The 22683-nt window shown below is 33.3% G+C and overlaps 1 protein-coding gene across 2 annotated transcripts in view; it reads right to left on the bottom strand.

Moving 5' to 3' along the window:
• LOC118746280 (trichohyalin-like) overlaps positions 1–22683 on the bottom strand; it is a 210624-nt gene that overhangs the window by 104246 nt on the left and 83695 nt on the right. The window lies entirely within an intron of this gene.

Here is a 22683-nt window from a genome sequence, read left to right as displayed (position 1 = left end):
CACTTACCAATTTCCTTTCACTAAAATTGAATAAAATTTTTTTCAATATGTAGCAACCCTCATATACGTAGTTAAGTTATAAAGCCTTTTCAAAACCACATCGATTGATACCCGTATTTAATAATTAATTTAACTTTTTAATTAATTTGAGCTCAATTTCTTAACAGGTGGCAACCTTTTTCGAAAAATTAAAATCTTCTTGAACATCCACACCCTAAGCCCTTTAATTTGGTACCTCACTTTTGAAAATCGAACGGACGGTGCGGATCTGAGGGCATCATTGATTAGTAAATAACTTGAGTTTAATTATTCAACAGGTGGCAACTCTTTTCGAAAAATAAAAAATCTACAGGCCAAGTGCTTTAATTTGACACCCAATTTTTGAAAATCGAACGAACGGTGCAGATCTTTTATGCTGCACAAAAAATGCCTTCGCGTATTATATATATAGATATTGCAATATGGATTTCAAAAAAAGAGGTCTAATAAGACCTACAGTAGAAAATATTTCTGTGAAAGGTTGCCACCTGTTTGAAAATTTTCATGTGATTTAATTGATAAGATGAATTAAATATTGCAATATGGGTATCAAACCAAAGAGTTTTAGGAAAGTTTACTGCCAAAAATATTTTTGAGCAGGGTTGCCACCTGTTCGAAAGATGGTATTCAATTATTACATTGATAAAATAAGTGAAATATTACAATACGGGTATCAAACTACAGAGGTTTAAGAAAGTCTCCTGCCAAAAACATTTTTGTAGCTGGTTGCCCCCTATTTGAACAGTTTTATTCAGTTAAAGTGATAAGATAAGGTAAATACTGAATTAATACTGAATTAATTGAGTTTTAAGAGTATAAATTAAATTTCCAGAGTTAAATACTCAAGTAGCACACTGGTGCATAAATTGGTGTAGATTTACGAATTTCGGTATAAATCTGATTAATTGCACCAAAATTCACAAATTTACACCAAGTTATACACCAGTGTGCTACTTGAGTATCTTCGAAAATAGAAGTATTAACTAACACCCTTATTCATAAAAAATAAGGTATGTTTCCTCAATCGAAATTTTGTTTAAAAATCTCACTTCATAAAGATCTTCAAATCTATTTAAAATTGACAAATGAAGCCATAAGAGTTTTGGAAGGGAAAAACCACACAAAAATACTTATAAGAAGGAAATCCATTTGTCCACACTTTCCATTGTGGAAATATAGAATGTTGTTCCAAAGCAGCCTTTTTATATTAACAGGGTGTTTGAAATACCACATTTTCTAAACCCTGGGAATTTTCTTAAGATATAAAATAGTAATAGTATGAGAGAAAATGCACGTCCCTTTGGGCAAATTACATGACCCTGATGTTCACGACAGTATTGCCTATGGCCGAAAAAATATTGCGCTCTCGAAGAATAAAGACGATTCGGGCAACATCAGAAAGACCAAACTCTTCGGCACACTCCCTAAATGTCCAAGAAGTCACGCAGATGTTACTCTTTATAAGGGAAAATGGAAGCTAAATATGAAATTTGCTAAACAGTACATTGTGGTGATGCCTCATGTTTTTTTTGGTAAAATCGATAGTGCATCAAGTAAAATCATAAGAAAACTGGTTGATGGTTAACCGCTGGGTGGTGCACCGTTCAAAGCCAGTTGACTGACAACAGCTACACATAAACGATTTGCAACGAATTGTTAGCTTATGGCATACTATACTTCGATTTCGCTGCGGCTGGCTACTCGATTTGCGCAATCAAGATTATTTCTCAAATGCCAGCTACCACTGGCTGAATAAAAGGAATACATAAATCGAGAATGAACTTATGATTTGCCTTTCAAATTTTCTATTCTGCTAACAGGCGTTTGCTTGAATTATTCGACATACTATTTCAGTATCTAACTTTTTCGGACAGCAATCAATTGCGGTAGTATGGCAAATTATGAAATGCCTACCTATCAAGTGCCTATTATTTAGTTGGAACAGTTCAGAACGGTTGCGGTGCAAGTCAGAATGCGGAAACGCCAACGCCAACGCAGAGCGAACGAACTGAATTAGGTGCCTCAATAACCGATTGTGGCAAGGCCAGCACAGTGGGCAGCAACAAAGCAGCTGGCCAGCTGGTCAGCTGGAAAAAGATGAGTAGTTGGGCAGTCAATATGTTTGCATGTTGGGCGTGCTCATGAGCCATGCAATATGCAACACGAGCATCCCACTTATCAGCGCGGCATCTCTGCCAGATGCGGCTGATAAGCAGCAACAAAGCACAGCTGGAAGACAATACAATTTGTGGGCAGATTCATGGTGGCTACTGGGCGCTGGCTGGACTGAAAGCGAGCATGGAACAGAGGAGAAGCTCAAACGGAAGTATATTCATGTCGATGCAGTTAATTTGAGGAGTTGTATTGCCTTTATGAAAAAGCGAGTATATATGTCTGTATGTCCGTTTGTATGCACGCACGAATATGTATGTGACGAGATTCGTTATGCAACAGCGCACGTTTTGGTTTATAAACAAAATTAACGCAATGAAATAGGTTGTAACTACACTGGCGTTCTCGAATGACTTACCACCACTATTAAAAAAAAATATAAGGTAGAATTTTGTAAATTAATAAAACTATTTTTGCAAACTTTACAACCTGTGTAATTAAATGTTGCTATCAATTTTTAACCAACTTCCCGATGAGCTAGAGCCTTGAAACTTTAAATTTAACTCAGGGCCCGATGACAATGAAATATGAATTAGTCCGGTAGGTGGCGCAGGAGTCGAGGTGTTTCGAAAACGATGCGATTTGTTTCATATTTACAACGTGGAAACAAATAACTCCACAAAAAATGTAGTCGTTGGTGGTTGACTTTTTTTAAACCAATAATAAGTGTATTTAAATTTTTTTTTAAATTACTTGTTTTTTAAACATAGTTCATATGTACTATACAAACTAAACTGCATACCCGAAATTTTCCTAAAAATTTTGATCAAAAAGTTTAAAATTTTGATAAAATTTGATATTTTTTTTATTGTACAAAGTTTGAATCTTTGATTTATACAGTTTTCGTTATAATATGGAGTAGATTAAAAAAAAATTATGTTTTTATTAATTTACAAAATTTTACCTAATTAAAAAAAAAGTGCGCCTGGGCCACACTGGAGAAGTGAACTTACGTTACATATGCATCTAGTTTGTCTCGTAACGAATATGCATAGTACCTATATGTATACATACATATGCTTTTATATGGTTCAAAATTGTGAATAAAATGACAGACTAGTTAATATATAATGTTAAAAGCTTAAGAATATATTTTTTTCTTTCTATCCTTATCCCTACCTCTACCCTTTTCGTTCATCGATAGAAATATTGATAAAAATATCGATAGCAGTATCTATGAATATGTTCATAAATATATCAATAACAATATCGATAAAAATATCAATAAAAATATATATATATCATAATCGATATCAATGAAAATACCTATAAATATATCATAATCAAAATCGATTATAACGTCAATGAAAATATCGATAAGCATATCGAAAACAATATCAATATAGATCTTGTTCTATAAATATAACGAACATTCCGAAATAGTCTCGAATATCTCGAAATGGTCCCGTGACCACGGAATAGTCTAAAAAATCCTGATTTAGTCGCGAGAATCCCGAGATACTTAGTCTTGAGAATCCTGATTTAGTCCCGAGAATACCGAAAGTCCCTATAATCCCGAAATAGTTCCCAGATTGAGTCTCTTTATAACTATCTTTATATTAATCTTTCTTCCCCTATCTTCATCTTTACTTGTATCGTCTTTTTCTTAATATTTATAATTATTAACCGGCTTCAAAAACAGGAGAAGGTTATCAATTCATCGGAATATTTTTTTTTTATGTGTGTTACCGCATTACTTTGGATCACGTCAACCGATTTCGATAATACTTTTTCTATCGGTAAGGTAGTGTCTCAAAGGTGGTCCTATACTAATTTAAAGGTACTCCTAAATTTTTATATGAGCATTGAAGTCGGTTGTGTTTTTTGCTTAAAAATTACTTGTTAATAAAAACTATTGTGGAAAAACAACAATAATTTATAAATGGTAGAAGTTATAGCTGCTATTTCAGAGATCACATCTCCTCACCAGACTTCTTCAGTGGGATTCGATCCAGCAACCCCAGCTGACTGAGCCAGTGGCATACCCATTTTTATGTTTATTATATTTTTCATCTAAATATTCCCCTTCACCTTTGCTCTTATATATGTGAAGTGTTTAAATTTACCTTGATCTTCATTTTTGCCGTTATCTTTAAGCATCTTTGTTTTTGTTTTTAATTTTACCTTTGCCTTTTTCATTTTCTTCATCTACTTACTTTCACTCTGGTATTGGTCTTTATCAAGTCTTATTCTTTAACCGATTATTAGCACGTTTTGTTTAAATTAATATCCTGTGCATACATTTTGTATTTGCCAAATTACTCCCAACCACCCAAACGCCGCTAAAGAAGTTTCACTTCAAAAAAATAGTGGTGGTAAGTTATGCGTAACCGCCAGTGTAAAATTAAAACAAAGAAGAAAGCAACATAGATACGATAAAAAAAGCTTTAATGCCTTTGGTTTACAAATAATTCCTCTAAAAGTTAAACAGCAATTTTTGAGTTGTAAGTCAATAACTTTTACAACTAAATGTAGACAAGCATACCATTCAACTAACTCCGTAAATGACATATACCCAAAATTCAATTTATGGCTGCGTTTCTTTATACATTCCGGATAATCCCATTTCACAGCCAGAATATGAAATATACGTTAATATATAATATACGTTAACATATCATCAGGAACGTTCTAAAGAATAAATAAATAAAAAAGTTTATTCCAAACGTTCAGAATGAATCAGGAAACGCAGCCATATAAGACTGTCTCCGAACGGCTGATGGGTTTTGAAGAGAAGCAGAATTACACCCCCGATTTGCCATTGCCTGTAGGCGAGTAACTGCTCCTAGAAACTTTTTCCTAGATTTTTGGATGTGGCATAGACTAGGGATCGTACACATTTCTACCCACTAAATTACGGCAACCCAAATATACGCAAAAAATATTAATTACGTTCTTCATCATTTTTCGGCTGTAGACTTGTGTAAAACTTAATCTACGTAAAAAGAATTTATCCAGATGTAATAAAGTAAATAACGATGCGGTATGCAGATAATGGCAGCTCAAATGGCAAAAGTTTTCTTAATGTTGTCCACATACACTTGCTTCTTTATTCCGCTCTGAATGGAAAGCGTTAGTAAAAGCGTCACAATCCAGCGAATAAACCAAACTTTTGTGCGGACTCACTCACTTGCGTTCGCATAACAGACTTGCGATTATGAATGAAATTGATACATATTTCATGGCCGCTTTGTTACTTTGTTCTGGCTGCTTTGTTTGTGAATGTTAGTGTTATGTTTATATCTAACTATGGAAGTTTGTATTTATGCAGATGAAAAGAGAAATAGGCCACAGCAATTCAAGACACTTTAAAGGCTCGGAGGCAATAAGAGGAAATAATATACATAAAATACAGTTAGGAGAATGTACCCAGCTGGAATTTTTCGATGCAACACCTGGCTCAAATTCCTCAACCAAGATATAGATGATAGTACTGAAGCAGATCCTGGCAATAACAGACTATATGTAGATAGAAAAACTATTCTCATTGTAGATAAGTTTGCTTACCTAGGATCAAACAGAACTCAGATGAGCGCTTACGACGCTGAATAGATCCCGGCTAAAAAATCTTTACGCAACATCTTTATTCTGCACAGCATCTGGCTATTAATCGTATATTAATATTTTGTGGGTCTGCCTTAATAGCGATGGGCTAGTTTCTGGCAAAACAATTATTTATTAGATGATCAATCTTGAACTGGATCTGCGCGACACATCTTAACCGTCTCCAATCGGGGCCAAAATTTATATGAGGCTGAAAAAAAAACATTCTTTTGATTTTTTTAAGGACCACCCCAATGTACATGTGTAAGAAATATGTATTTACATACATATGTATATGCAAAGAGAAAGAAAGTTCATGCAATGTATTAATCATAAAAACATATAATAAAAAACTTAATACGGCACTGCAATGCTATCACTGGGCGGAAGTAAACAATTGTCTAATCGAGACATAATCGAAGCTGCAGGCCGAGATTCATGCTAGTAAATAGCGCAAGGAAGAGCAAAAAGCCTGCTTTGTTTGCAATTTTGCACACGCTCTTCCTATTATATGATACATGCCATTCATAGAATGCTTTACTTAACCTTATAACCACTTAATGCCGTGTTTATAAGTGCTTGAACTCATTAAGGAATCAATTTACATAAGTTTGCATCTCTATACGAACAAAGTTGCACATATTTTCTTTTTTTTTAATGAATTATTTCCTTACTTTAATTAAATTTTTATTCTTTTTTAATTTGACTTTCTTTTAATTTTTAGTGCTGTTTTAAAGTTAATTTCCCAAGTCTCAACTGCAGAGTATGGCTATTGAAAAAAGGAGATTACAACTCGAACTCAAAATAAGTACAAGCAAATGAAGGTAAAAAAGCAACAAGTAAGAAATTAACTTTTCCGATCACCCCATATTAAAGTTTTTGGAACTTATCTGAGCTCTTAACTGCAGTTAAGCTTTTGGTGGAAAATGGGCTATTAAAAAAAAAAAAATATATATATGTATGTATATATTTTTTAATTGGAGTTAGTTTTTAGAAACTTAATTTATTAATTTTTTTCTTTTTTAAAATTTAATTTTTACTTCTTTTAATTTAATTTTCTCTTAGCTTTGCTTTTATTTTTATAAAAAGAAAAATAAATATGTATGTGTATATATTTTATAATTTTATTTAATTTTAACAAAAATTTATTGCTAAAAGACAAACAAAATTACGCTAAGACCTCTTCGTTACCAGATCTTGTGTTTGCTTTAACGGGTTCCACGTTGGCCTGCAAACGCAAGCAATCTGCTAAATACATAGATACATATTGCCTTCACGGCCAGCCCTCAGCTGTCCGTTGATCGTTTGAGCGTCATCTAAGTCAACAAGTCGTTTAGGTCGTAACCAATGTGACCACTTTTTGAGTAATTCCTCAAAACGTGAGGAATTTCAGGAGCGCTTGAGTTTTTTTGAGGATTTTTATTTTGAGGAATTTTTGAATAATTTTCTCTCGACATATTTGCAGATAACAAATGCAACCATGTTTTACACAACAGAGTTGTTAAATCGCTCTGAAAATTTTTGAACAAAAAGCTTTCCGAAGTTTTATAAAGAGAGAAATACATCACACAATCGGCATTCTTCAAACCTACTTTTCCCATTTCACAATACACCATGCAAACATGACTCGTTCAAGCAAAGAATTTTAGTTTTCTTCCCGTTCACAATTTAAAGAGTTTGGTTTCCTTCGATTGTTCTCTCTTGCGTCCTCATTCGGGGAAAATTCCGTTAGGAATTAGGCGATTTTACCATACACAACGTAAGCGGTTTGACCAAACGTCAACTTGGCGTCCAGAAAATAAAAAAAATTTGATTTTTGTTCACATTTCCCTCAAACGGCTTATCAAACCTTCAAAAACCCCCATACACAACATAAATAGCTTTAAGAAAAGGGATATTTCGCTTGGTTTGTCAAGCCGCTTGTGTGGTGTTTTTCGCCCTTAAGCATATCTGCATTTGCTGCCAAATATTCAAAAGGTTATCGAAACCGCTTATCTTACGGCATTGAAATTTTGCACGAGAGCGAAAAAACGGGTTTGCTATGAAGGCATTGCCTTGATAGGCAGTATTTTTTCTAGCTATTATTTTACAAATCTGTTGTTTTAATAACGATTTTATGATTCTAATGCATAAATCTCGATGCCTAGAGTTCACGGCTACGAAATCTCATTTTTGTAACAATGGCGATTTAGGCGGTTTTGCAACTGGTCGATGGGCGGTTTTGCAAAAACATCGAGGATATACATTGCTCTTATTATATGTACTACTAGTATGCATTTTTTTATTTTTGAAAATGGGAATTTGGCTACTTTATTTGCTTACACATCACTATTTTTTTACCTAATACCGGGTAACGGTTCAAGTAATGAATTCAATTCTGTTTGCTAGTGGAAGAGAGGGGTGAGTCTGTACCGTCAAGTGGTTTCAAGTTTCCTGCTTTGCTTCTGACATTTTCGCAAATAGAAAACACAAAAGAGAATGAACCAGAATTGTTTTAAAGTACTTGAATCATGTAAGTCGGGTATAATAAAATTTGAAAAAACTAGTTTGAATATCTTTTTGGAACCATACTATGGAGTTAGTGATTCTACGTCGATGGAAGAAACTATTGATATAAACCAGGATTAGTAAAATTTTGGAGATTCTTGTATCGATGAGAAAGGACAAAGTTACTGAAAATCGCTATATAACAATTAGCTAATTCTTCAGGAACTAAACAAAACTAAAAAGTTCATATAAATAGCTTCGTCAATGCATTTTAAAATTATCCGATACTATCGATATTTATTATTATTATTATTATTTTATTAGATACAAACATACATGCTTGAGTCTAATTTAGGAAAAGAGTACTAGCTGCCAGGGCAAACTATTGAAAACATCGAATGGGATGACTATCGATAGTTTTACAGCTCTAACATGCATTGTTCGATCATAAGAATATTCATATTGATTCTTAATTAGATCCAGAAAATTATAGGAAAAAAGGTTTTAAATTAAAAGATTCTTCAGGTTCATGTAAGTTTCCAAATTAAAAAAAAAAAACTTATATCTCCATTACTAATACAGCCCTTTTTAATGCTTCAGTAGAACGTATATTTAGTAGTTTAAAAATGTGTAGGACTGACTTAAGGACCCAGACTGAGCACTGATATTTATAATTGCAGCAATATTAAATATATACAAAGCAAGGCATAAAAAATAACGCTGATACTTTGTTTGAGCCGCAAGAACAAATGTACGACAACAATGAATTGGATAATGTAATTAATTTTTCTACTAAGTACATATCTGTAATAAGATTAATTTGTTCGGATTTTTCATTTGTTTTTGAGGAATTTGGTAATTTTTTTGTGGCAACACTACATAATCTAGTCACAATCTCCTAGTAGAATCGCAATTCATTGCCCCTACATACATATGTATGCATGTAAATAAGTATATTAAATAAATGAGTACTTATGTGCATACTGTTTGCATTTGGATAGCTTTTAATGAGTAAATGCCTGATTATGGCAACTTAACTTAACGGAACTTAGAACTTAGAAAATCAAAATGAAACAGATTTCAACGTGGCAACATCCATTTCCGAGAATCATTAAGTGAGAGCCCGTAAGTTACGTTAAGTTGCCATAAACAGACCATAAGACGTAAATAAAACAAAAGTGTGCAGGAAAATGGTGTGTCTCGTGGATTCTTAACTGAACAGACCGCATCGCGGTGAAGGGTTGTTGCTTGTTGCGGAAAATCATTTTTGACATCAAACATGACTTTCAGCTTGTTACTTGCCTACATAAATACATGCGTCGTGTTGACGTTGAGATTAATTTCCCTTCTTCATTTCATTCATAGTTTGCCTTTCCTTTTCGACAACTTTCAACTTCTTGTCTTGTTAGCTTGTCTCTGGTTTTGAGTGTGGACTGTGAATATGCGATGGCTGGTTACTTGCATCAGATAATTTGCATCATTCAACGAAATGCCAGAAAGTGGTTTGGCTTTTGTATGGTAATGCGCCTGTGCTAGTGCTAGACGATGTTTTATTATTACTGGCATACAGGTTAGCACTGTTTGAAGTGAATAGAAATTTTATGAATGTGACAAATACAATACATAAGAATCAATAACTGGGAGACACATTGGTAAACGGCTAAAAAGGTTGAATCAGAACAAAGGCGTACTGTCTCTTTGCGTGAAGCGAGACAATGAATATAATAGCGGGTTTGGAGGAGGAATAGGGCAAATTTTTGGATTTCTTCCAGAGTGACATTCATTGCACGAAAAATTATTGTAGTACATTTTCATTTTTTTACTATATCGACTGCTGCGTAGAATATCGACCTATCTCGGCAGCCAGTTCGAAAACGCCCTATCTCAAAAAACTTTTCAAAAACGTCCTATTTCAGAATTTGATTGAAGAACGCTCTATTTCAGAATTCGTTTCAAAAACGCCCTATCTCAGCTGCCGATTCAAAAACGCCCTATACCAGCACATTTTCAATACATTTTCGAGTGAGATAGGGCATTTTTGAATTGAATTCTGAAATAGGGCGTTCTTCAACCGAATTCTGAGATATGGTGTTTTTTCAATAAAATTCTGAAATAGGGCTTTCTTGAAAAGTTGTTTGAGATAGGGCGGTTTCGAACTGTATGCCGAGATAGGTCGATCTTCCACACAGCAGTCGATATGTTCTTGCTGCTGTTTGATAAAACGCCTATTTTTAGAAGTCATCAAAGTCAAAAATGAACAAATATTCAAGGTGTGGATGTACCGGAAATCCATTCTTTTAAAAGAGAAATACATGCTTTTAAAACAGATTCGGATTCTGCGGACAAAAATACTTTATTTTTATCAGAAACGTTTCTCTGGAATGAACTTCCGGTATTTTTAACCCACTTCCGGCCGAAAAAGGAAGTCGGTAATACGACCAAAGGTTAAAGCTGATTTTCCAACCAATGTCTTTTAGGATTCTAAGAACCATGTGCACACGATTAAAGGGGCCTATCTTCATTGGTTGATTTTTGGCTGCAGGGGAAAGTGCTTATTTTAGCCATAGCGCATTCTTGCAAAACCGCCAATTTCGGACATATAACGTTTTCAAATTGGCGATTATCAGCACAAACTGTCCTTTCCAGTATTCCCCACACATTTTCCATTGGAATGAGGTCACGAGAACACAAGGATCCGAATATTGCTGGTTTGCAAGCAGCATTTTGCCTCCCTCTGGTATGAATTGCAGACAATGCTCACTGCACTCAATAAGTAATTTGAGAGTGCTCAGCAGATTGGGAATATAGTCTTAACCCTTAATTTTATTTGACCAGAATCTTGATTGTGACGGCTGTTTCAAAGACTTTTGTACTGGATTTATAATTATGCAGCGGAGTGTATATGTATGTACGTGCACATATATACCACCTGAAAAAAGCCCTGATAAGCGTTAAAATGTACTTTGTCCATTCATCTGACCCAAAATTGCATCATATCGGTCCGGCAAAAGCCGCTCAGCTGAAGAAAATATGTTTTTTACTATTCTCATGGTCCAGCAATGTGGACACAGTGGATGACTATATGTAGTTCGTCCCTATGAGCTCACTGATGTACAGTCCGAGCTAGGCTTAGCCATATATTTGTCTTCGCCAATTCAAAAGCAGTGTAGTTAATTGCATGGAAACCACAGTGTCTCGATGGCGACATCATTTCAAGCTTGCACCATTTTGCTACGCATTTCAGTGTGAACTTAAATTGATGGAGGATCTTAAAGTGTTACAAATTATTTCCAAGGGTTTAGAGCAGCTTGGTTGCAACTACAGATATAGATTTCATGTTCGCGCCAGCTTTCGTCAATACGCTGTGCTTTAAGTACTGCAAAGAACTTGGATTGTAAAACCATGGCAAGTGTACCTTAATCGGAAAGGCGTCTGAGAGAAAACTTGGGGTCTATTTTCAGTTTAGAATTCGTAGGTATAGAAAATTTTTATTGAGTTCCCCAAGAAAATGTCTGGAGCTCCTCAATGCTCACTTGCAGGAAACCATACAATGTAATATCTTCCAAAAGAGATTGCGGATTAGAGAGAGAATTTGCGGCCAAAAATAAAGCATATTGTTCTGGTAACCTTCTGACTGACTGACTGTGGAACTCCGATCGTCCAGCCACAATCTAAAACATTATACCCACTGCTTTGAAACCCGTTTAAATAAGAAACAATGGTTTTGACTACGGTTCTACGTTATCATACTCCAGTAGCATAAGTGGTGATCAGTCTGACTAAAGCTGTATACCGAAAGTACCATAACCGATCTCAAACCTCAATGCTCGCCGACCTTGTCCGGAGACTTTTAGCATTCGATTTGTCTTCAGCTCGGCAAGAGTTTTCCACACCAGCTTCCTATCTATAGGTACCCTTACATATTTCACTTCCGGGGAAATACATATGTTATAGTCTGTAAACTCCGAAAGGTTCATACCTTCCAGTTTTATTTTTCGCATAAACAAGGGTTTTCTTGCTAGACTTGATAGCATGACTATTCAAAGCGGATCATTCATTCAGTCCACGCCGTCTGGGTGCAGAGCACATAGAGACGGAATTAGCATTTTTAAACTTCCTCATAATATCAATAAAGTCTCCGTTGTGTAAATACCTCCCTGCAACCAACTCGTCTTGATCTGTGTTGCAATCGCTCTGGTATGTACGTTGGTAAGTACTCAGGGGCATTTCTCAAAACCTTTGATGTAAAGTAATTTTCGATCGCGCGATGCCGTATCTTCAGCATGAGTGATACCAGACTGAGTGGCCTGGACTTTAACTAATAAACTCCAAAGGGTGTGGAAATGGAGAATCGCATAACAGATCTAATTGGAGCACTTATAAGATTGTCTTCTCGACAATTATAATAATAATAATAGATTGGCGCTTACACATATGTTAGTGTTTGGCCGAGCTTCTCCTCCGATTTGTGGCGTGCGCCTTGAAGTTGTCACACAAAGCGGAGGGACCTAAAGTTTTACGCCGACTCCGAACGGCGATTGTATTTTTATGAGAAGCTGTTTTTCATGGCAGAAATACTCTCGAAGGTTTGCCATTGCCTGCCGAGGGACGACCGCTGTTAAGAAAAAACCTTTTTCTATATTTTTTTGCGATGTTGCTTTGACCAGGGCATCGGCTAAATCAACTAGGATGAAAAACCTCAAACGACCAATTTTGTGAAATTCTAAATAAGATGTCAAATAATATTTTTTTCAATCGGGTTTTTGTAAGGAAATTTAAGATTATGTTTAGATAAACAAGATTAATTTTATATCTGCCATTTTGTTGGAATTCTTATTTTTATTGATGGCCCTTGTTTTTGCAAAAATTTACTTCGTATGAGAAACATCTGCTGTGAGCCATTTAAATTTCGTAAATACATAGTTTTCATCAGAATATCAGAAAAGTTTAAAAAATAGTTTCCACGTGCCAAGCATATTCGCCAATTAACTTACGTATATATGTATGTGCATACACATAATATGTAATGTGACCTTTCATATGTACATAGCAGGGATGGAAAATCAAAATTTCAAATTGTACCTAATTTGACAATAGAAATGTACCTTTTTTGCTGTCAAATGTACCTTAAAAGTAGCTCACGATTTTTTTTAACTTGTTTATTATTTTCAGACAATTGGTATTCATTTAAAATTTCATAAATTTATACATTATTTGCATTAACAAGAAAGTGATTAATATATCAATACAGTTGAATTAATATTCATAAAAATTCAATAAAGATATACATACATATGTATGTACATTGGGGTGATCTAAAAAAAGGAAAGTCGGAATTTTAATGCTCTCACTCTCTAGGATTTGACTATACCGAAAAATTGTTTTAATTGGAAATCAAAAAATACTTAAGGGACGCTCAAAGCGCTCAAAATTTTTATGTATGTATGTATTTTAAATTGGAAAAACACGTTTTCGTAGAAATGGTATACCATTTTAGAAAATCAATATTTTTCGATCGTAAAACTATGTTTCTCTTTTGTAGATTTTCAAAAATATTACCCAATTGTTTACTTAACCACTTTATATTATTAACTATTTCTTACAGGAGCCATAAAACCCTTAAAAATGCAATGGCTAGTATTATAAATGGTAAAATAAGCAATTGGATATTATTATTGGCAGTACCTTAAAGAGAAACAACGTTTTCCGATAAAAAAATATTGATTTTACAGAATTCTATACCATTTCAACGAAAACTTATTTTTCCTCATATAAAATACATGGAAAGCTTTGAGCGACCTCTAATTTCTTTTAATATAAAAATAAAAACAGGGTTATAATTTTTTTCGGTGTCACTCATTCTTTCATTTTATTTCACCCTGCTTATAAACTGTATGTTTTTAGCAAGCTTTCTAATAGTTACATTTGAGTTAACAAGTGTGAGAATTACATAATTATTCAAAAATATACTGAAAGTGAAAGTACTTAAAAAAGTATTTAAGAAATGAAGTTTTCTATTTTTTTTCACGTGCAACGTAGTCTTAAATATGGATATTTATTTGGCTATCGTCTAATTGCACCTAAATTGAGCTCAGTGTGCCGAATGTACCTTTTGGTTCGAAAATGTCGGAAAAGGGTACAATTGTACCTACTTTTCCATCCCTGGTACATAGATAAATAGGAGGTTAGTCAGTCAACACCTGCACAGCACGTTGCCGCAACATGTTGCCTGCTGAGCGACAAAGGTAACGAGAACGCTTAAAAATGCCCCACAATGACCGCCACACGCCCATAGAATTCGAACAAAATCAAAGTCAACTGAAAAAACAATAAAAGTATAAGTAAAGAATAGTAACGCAGAGAGAACAAAAATATGTATATGTATGTACATTTATATTGTTGATGCCAGTAGCGATGAGTTTGTTGTTATTTATAACATTTATCGCATACAACGAGGCTCGTAAAAATTTATTGCCTCAGGTCGCGGATGCTACGAAATTTTTCATTTTCACATCTGTTAAGAAAACTCTATACCGATGCATATATGTACGCATACACAAATATAATGTGCATACCCACATGCATATAGTATGTATGTATGTTAGGGCGGGTCAATTTGCATGGACGATTTTTTCGACTATGCCTTACTGCCACAGGCGTTTTGTATAGTATGCATAACGCTCGTATTTTTTTTACAAAAAACCGTATGTTACTGCGAAAAATCCCGTTTCTCAGTATCTTCATTTAAAAATGAAATAATTTTTTACAGTACATACAGAAGTTTATGAAACAGTTTCCAATAAAAAATTAATTCCTAATATTACATGTGTGTACCATTGTACACCCTGAGACAAAGTTATATGCCTAACAAAAGCCATGTATGTAAATACAAATTTCTCACTTTGTACAAAAATTGGAAAAATTCAAACAAGTTGCACAACGACAATATTCTAGAAAGAATGGAAAAAGAAAATAAAAATACCGTCGGCAAAAAAGAAAATATCCAAAAATCAACGCGAATTCTTAGCCCGTTGAAACTTACACCTTATTGTTAATAAGCTACACAGCTTGAATTTTTCTAAAAATTGTAAATAAAAAGTTTGTTGTGCAATTTTTTTAATTTCTCTACAAAGTTTGAAATGTGGATTTATATGGTGCTAAGTATTATATAATTAACTAGACTTTAATAGAAGATTAATGAACATTAAGCAAACGAAAGGAAAATAGCCAAACTGGTCAAGATGTTTTGTCGCTATTTTTGTATATAACAGTATATATATGCATTTTTATAACGTGTTTCCACAAACACTGTATTAAAAAATTGAGGCAGCAAAAAAATATAAATGCAGTATTTTGAAAAAAAAGGAGTATCCGTTTTTGGAATTAAAAAAAAAGTTTTATACTGCCAAAAAAAGGATAGATTCGAGCGTTCAGTATTCAGCATTCTTAACCCCTCCTTCATTTAGCCATCTAAAGCGTAAAAAAGAGCCAAAGCAGACCATAATTGGGTAGGTATTATAATATTTTCACTCAAGCAGAAGCATTTCTTAGCAAGAAATTAATACCCATTATGAATTTCAACCAGATCGTACAATACATTCGGGCTTTCTAACTGTCCCCACTTTTACGATAGTGTATTTTATCACGCAAGTATCTAATATACATATGTACATTATGAATTTGAACCTGATCGGACCATAAAAAAAAGTTTTCAAAACGAATGGGCTCAGCGCCACCTAGCGCAAGAAATGTCCTCTGAAAATTTTACTAAAATCTATCAAGTAGTTTCAAATACTTATATGAACAAAAGTACATATGTTAGGATGTATCACCAAACAAAGTTGCGGTTCTTCCACCGGAATTGTAAAATCTTCCGCCAAAATGTTTCGGAAAAATAGCAAATATCTCATTAATTTGATTTCGTTGATACAATTTTTAACATTTTTATACAGTCATTTTGTGTTTAAACTCTTTTTTATATTTCCTATGTAAAAACAGTACCGATAATTTTTTTATGGAGAGTGATGCACCCTAATGCACATATATAGAGTTTGGAAATTTTATACCTGGCGATCTTAGGACTCAAACGCGATACCTTTGGTCCGAAAAATTCGAGAATTGCGGCTTTGAAGTTAACGTGTGAATTTGATTTTTATGTTTTTGGCAACTTTGGCCAACTTTGAAGTACTCGTAGATTTATGAAAAATCGAATGCTGGTAGAAAGCAACGGTTTATTGCATTGGAAATAGCGTAAATTCAATGGCTAAAAATATAAGTCAGTTTTTCCGATGGAAAGTTTTACGACAATGTGCGGAAATTAAATGTTTATTTTTCAAATAATAACTTCCGACTCAAAGCAATACATAGTCATTGGCCTACATATTAATGCCCATACATGCATATTTATGTACAAGTATGTGTGTATTTAGTTTACCTCAATAGTGGAAAAAATTTGAACTTAGAATAGTAAAAGTGGAAAATAGAAAACGCATTTTTTGTATAATCCTAGAATCAACTTATTTTATTTACTGTTATGAATGTGTGTATGTGCATACTTACATACATATATTAACTGTATAAATAATGATCATACATTCACGGCTAAGACGTGACATTGCTCGAATGAATAAGCCACCCACGCATGAATGGAGTTTGTATGAAAGTAATGCGCTGCTCATTGTTTGTCTTTCGTCTGCTTTTTATTATTAATGATTTCTTTTTGTTTTATTATTGTACTCGTAATTTTAAATCTAAGGATAATAAATTTACTTAAATTTTATTTATGCAGACATACATACATAAATAATTCTCTTATGCACTTCATAAATATGAGTGAATGGTTCGCCTATTTTTACGGTTACATAGAAGGCAGTGCAGGCAAGAGAACTTTGGTGGGCGTTTCGGGTGATTTCACAATATTTTCGACGAACTTGGAAATTTGTAATAGCTGCTCACTTGGAAATATGCATATATACATACATATTTATGCACATTAAAATTCAGACTAAAGCAGTGACGGAGTATAGTGTCGTAATATATGGATATTCTACACAAATGAAAACCAAAAATACAACAGAGATATTTGAAATTTTTTTACTTCTCCAATGTTATGGCACTCCAAAATTATAATTTTAGAAATATCCCAGGAATTGTTTAGTGTAGCTGCATCTGTAAATATGCAACATGAACGGTCGTTCAGGGTTTTTGCGAAAACAATTCTCAAACACTTAATGGTTTTAATCGTTCTGGATGCTTGAACATTAAGATGTACTCACATTGAAGGATATGGATGTTTATAGACTAACGTAAGGGCTAACATACAGAAGTAAATCGCGAACACAGTGAAATATCGAGCAATCAGGTACCTACATAATTAATTATTCAATATACTTATTAAATAGAGTTTCAAAGTTTATAATACACATATTTGCATATTTTAATAGATAAACAAATTTAAACGCTTTCATTTATATTTCCGTGTCGATGTCTTAGTTAAAACTGTTTTAATTATTTTTTAATGCATCTATGCATTTACAAATCCTTAATTGAATATAATGAAAAAATATTGCTTATTAAAGACTAGATGCAATTTGCAATGTTAGAAATAACATAAAGGTAATTCAACTTTTTTGACGAGTTTTTCATGGGCTGTTGCCAATAATGCAAATAATTTACGGGTACTAATTAAAAAATTGGCGCATGCATGAATAAAAACACGTAAAAGCATACACTAAAAGAGTTACTCAAAATGTATTTTGTGTAAATGCTATTGTGTAAAAAAGGTTATCGAGTCTAAAATTATGCTTAAATGTCGACAACGGCAGGCATTTCGCTTTTAGCACATTTTTTTTTATTTGAGTATTATAGAAGGGCTTGGAGTGTTATTTTTGGTCTTTAGGTTCTTTTTTTTGATGATTTCATCACCCTTGGTCGAACTTGGTTTGGATATAACTGGTGTCGGCATTGTGCCATTTCTCGTCTCTTTTTCTGTTTTGTTTTTTTTTTTTAACAAATATGCATTAAAAATAATATTTATGACGGCATTCCTCTTCTTTAATTACATGAATTCATGACTACGAACTTCACACCAGATATTAAAATCAGAACTTTTTCAAAAACACTGACCCTAAGCAAACAAATTTTATAAAAATCGACTAATGTTTGAAGCCGACCACCTCACACAGCATACACTGAGCCAAAAGCACAATGGTTTTTTCAACCAAGTTATGGTTTGATTTTTTCATGGTCAATAAGCCGATTGTAAGAAATGTGATTCAAGTTGAACATTTGAGAACAAATTCGTATGTATGGCAGTGGCTGAATGAGCTGACGTGCTTGCTGTTATTTGTTGACTTCCAGCAGTACGAATGCCGTTAGCGCGATACATAATTTTCATTTTATTTTTTCTGTTTTTGGTTTTTCTTAATTACGGAAAAGCCTCTGTGAAGTGCAGAGCCAAATCAAACGACGATTAAAATTGATTCAAGTTGAACATTTGAAGACACATTTATAAAGCGGCGGTAGCTGAGTGTGTAGAGATGCTTGCTGTTAGTTGCTAATCCCGTCAGAGGCAACATTTTAAAATGACAATAAAAATGTTTGTTTTGTATCCCCGAATTATGAAAAATCATCTGTGAAGTGCAGAACATAAACTTATTCAAACGAAAAATCGCCAACCAACAATTATGTTAATGTAAACCAAATTGTGGATAATATTACGAAATCATTGTTGAAAATATCAACCAAGGCATTGTTAATATTAACCAAAAACCACGTTGATTCCTTTTCAAGTTTGAGTTTGGCAATAGTAATCAATTTTTGGTTGATTTTTCTCTTAGTGTAAGCTTATTATCTCCCATAGTTATAGCTTATAAGCATTAGTTTAGTATTATACATTTCCTATCTATTGCATTTAAATATACATGTGTAACCATTAGGGTGATTGACTCGCTTTTTATAAACCGGTTCCCACCGGTTTTTTGGACATCTTGGTTTTTCGAATATCGAATAGACCGCATTTTTTTATCACTCAAACCGATTTTTTATTTCATACAAATCTTGACCTCTCAATAAAACTCTTGATCTCAATAAATGAATTTTTGGCGCTTAGATCTTTTTTACTGGTTTGGCCGTGCTTCTATTCCAATTCGTGTTCTGCATCTTGATGTTGTGACACAAATTGTAGAGAGATCTAAGCTTTTATTCCAACTCTGAAGAAGCTTTTTTATGGCAGAACTATACTCGGAGGTTGGCCATTGTATGCCGAGGAGCGACCGCTATTTGAAAACAGAAATTGAACCCCGAACCTCCCGATCGGCAGTAGGCACGTCTAAGTACTCGGCTACGGCGGCAAGAGCACTTACTCAAGTCCGAAAAAATGCAATAATTTAATGCTAAAATGAGACCAAACTCGAATTTTTCATTGTTTTACTTTTGATCTAAAAAAACCTTTGAATTTATTTTGCTTTGCTCTTTTCTAAATAAAAGCAATCGTTACTGTTAATAGTTTTTCTGTAACTTTTGATCAAGACTTCATACAAGCATAAGCATTTTCACTGTATGAAAACTATGGCAAATAAAAGCGGTTTAACTGATTTTTTCTCAATTTTAAAATCGCAAACCGGTTCTTTTCAAATTGCAATTTTTCGAATAACTCGAAAACCGGTTTTGGAAAAAAATCCGAATAATCGAGCACCCTAATAACCATGGAAAATGACTTAATACCAGTGTTCCAACGTCAGTTTTTTCCAGCTAGATTTAGCCTTTTTATTTGGGTTTAACCGGAAAAATCTAATTTTTTACGTTTTTCTTAAAGTTTTGTGGAGTCTAACGTCTGTGAGATTTCATTCTAGGTACACAAAGTTTTTCACCTTAGCTTAGCAGTGATTTCGCTGTGCTAATCTTTGTTTTCTTGCCCGTTTAAGCTTTTCTCTGGAAAAGTGATGGAATTTGAGAACTTGAATTTGTGCCGAATTTAGACCAATGTGCCAATTGCCACTGCCAAAAATTTGCAGAAGTTTTGTATTTTTCTAAAATGGAAAATTATGGACTTGCAGATATGAAATCAGGTCAAATGAATGTATTTAGCCAAATTAATAGTGCCAAATATCAGCCGATTGCGCCTAAAGTGGCACGTGGAGTAAAATATACGGGGGAAATATTTAGTACAAATGTGAGTACTTCTATACTTCTTCATCGTTGCTTCATACCAGTGCAACATAAAGATTTTTCAAAGCAATCCCAAAGTAATTACCTGCTAGAAAAGAAATAAAAGGAAATATTGAATCAAAAAATATATAATATGGAAATGACTTTTTATTTACGTAGCTATGTATTAATATTCAGAGTTCTGCTCTAAAATAAACATACACTAAATTGACCTTCAGGTAATTTTTTAGGGGTCGCCTTTTCACATTTTATTATAAATATTTTATCGAATTTGTTGCCCTCAATTTGTTTGATTACGAGTTTCGAAATATTTTGCAAACAATTTTCAAAGAAAAAACTAAAAATAAAATAAAATAAAACTTTTTAATATACAACGCTTTTATAAATGGACTAAAAAGTAGAAAATAATATTTCTCAGTCCCATAGAATTTGTTTTGATAACTTTTGATTTTGAAATTTTAGCAAAAGTCATTATAAACAATTAATGACATTGAAAACGAAAAACGTGGACCGCATGCAGTACAAAGCATTCAATTTCATTGACAATAGTCAAGCTACATAACATTCTACAGCGAAAGTACAAATTTGAGATCGCTTTTAAGCGGTCGTTATTCATATGCCCACATACATACATATGTTACTTTTCATATCAATTCAAGTGTATTACATGCGCCCCACGCTTTTCATTTTCAATGTCATTAATTGTTTATAATGACTTTTGCTAAAATTTCAAAATCAAAAGTTATCAAAACAAATTCTGTGGGACTGAGAAATATTATTTTCAACTTTTTAGTCCATTTATAAAAGCGTTGTATATTAAAAAGTTTTTTTTTTATTTATTTTAGTGCATATTTTTAACTTCTTCTGGCGAGGCGACATCTATCTCTAGAGTTTATCTAATTGTATGTCTCTGATATGATACCTACGACGAGGTTGATATCTAGACTAGGTTTGCCATAAATACCTTTGCTATATTTATAGTATAAATTGGTGGTCTGGACATACAACATTGCAAGTTGATAAAAGCGATGTAAAAAAAATAGCCGTTATTATCTTTTTCCAGGATTAGATTGCAAGTTGTTTGTTTTTATTTTCCTGAAAATTAAGTAATGATTAGGCGATTCCCTTATGTTTGAAAACTAGGGGCGAATTATAGTAAAACTGCGTTTAAAGTTTGTCTGTCTGACGTCAGGTTAGGTGTTGGAATTCCATTCAATGCAATATAGAATAACAAAATGGTCACCAGATGAAAGAGCAAATTCTGTAGATTGTTCACAAGGACGAATAGGTATTGAAAATTCCCTTTTAATAAATTTTTGTCTACTAAACTACTAACTACTACTAAAGTTAGAAGCACTATAGTCCTTAACATATCGTCTTCTCAGAAAACGCATGTCGAATGTTACAAAACACGGTTTTGAGAAAATTGATTTTGAAGTTTAAGTTCGAATTTATCCGAAACTGTACGGTAGATTTTTGTAATTTTTGAAGGAGACGTAGTTGGTGTTATTAGTTTTGATTTTCCATATTTTTACATTTAATATCTCTTAACGTTAATGAGAAAATTGACTTTCCATTCCGTATACATTTGTCGTAAGTAGCGTTTACTCACCACTTTGTTTTGTCCATAGAACATACGACAATACTAAAGTATCTATTTCAACGACGATGGTATCATTTGATGAAAAAACCAGACATATTTATTAAATAATGATTACTTATTAGAAAAAACATAACAAAAACATATTCATGTATTTATTAAAAAAAATCTGTACATCTCTTATGCTGTAAATATGTTACGAACATACGTTTTCTTTATTATTTAATTATTCAGTCTTTGTACATTTTTATTTCTTTCATTTCATTGGAGACTCAATGCAAGCTAAAATTTAAAAACTTAAAATTTTAAAATTAGTTACTTAGTTTAACTTCCCATTTTAATTGTGTCGTTATAGTAGAGGACCATCGAATTGTCGTAAGTTCAAAGTTTTGCGATACATACGACAAATGTTTTATGATTAAAAAAAAGATTACATTTATATGGGAATTTGTCGTATGTGACGCATTTTCAGCACATACAACAAAAGGCATATCCAATCATTAATATTATGTAACATACGACAAAATGCGCACGAAATATCTCGAAAACTAAGGGAGATATAAAAAAATGGATTGCAGAAATCAAAAGAGCATGTCCAACTTAGTAAATCTGCATCAAAATCCCAAAATCGTGATTTTGCACATTCGTCATCCGTTTTCTGAGGCGACGATATG

Source organism: Rhagoletis pomonella, unplaced genomic scaffold (genome assembly GCF_013731165.1).
Source record: "Rhagoletis pomonella isolate Grant_MI unplaced genomic scaffold, Rhpom_1.0 Rhpom_scaffold_00010, whole genome shotgun sequence".
NCBI classification, from domain to species: Eukaryota; Metazoa; Arthropoda; class Insecta; order Diptera; family Tephritidae; genus Rhagoletis; species Rhagoletis pomonella.
Note: the sequence above shows the minus strand (reverse complement) of the source record. Positions and strands in the feature narration are given on the sequence as shown.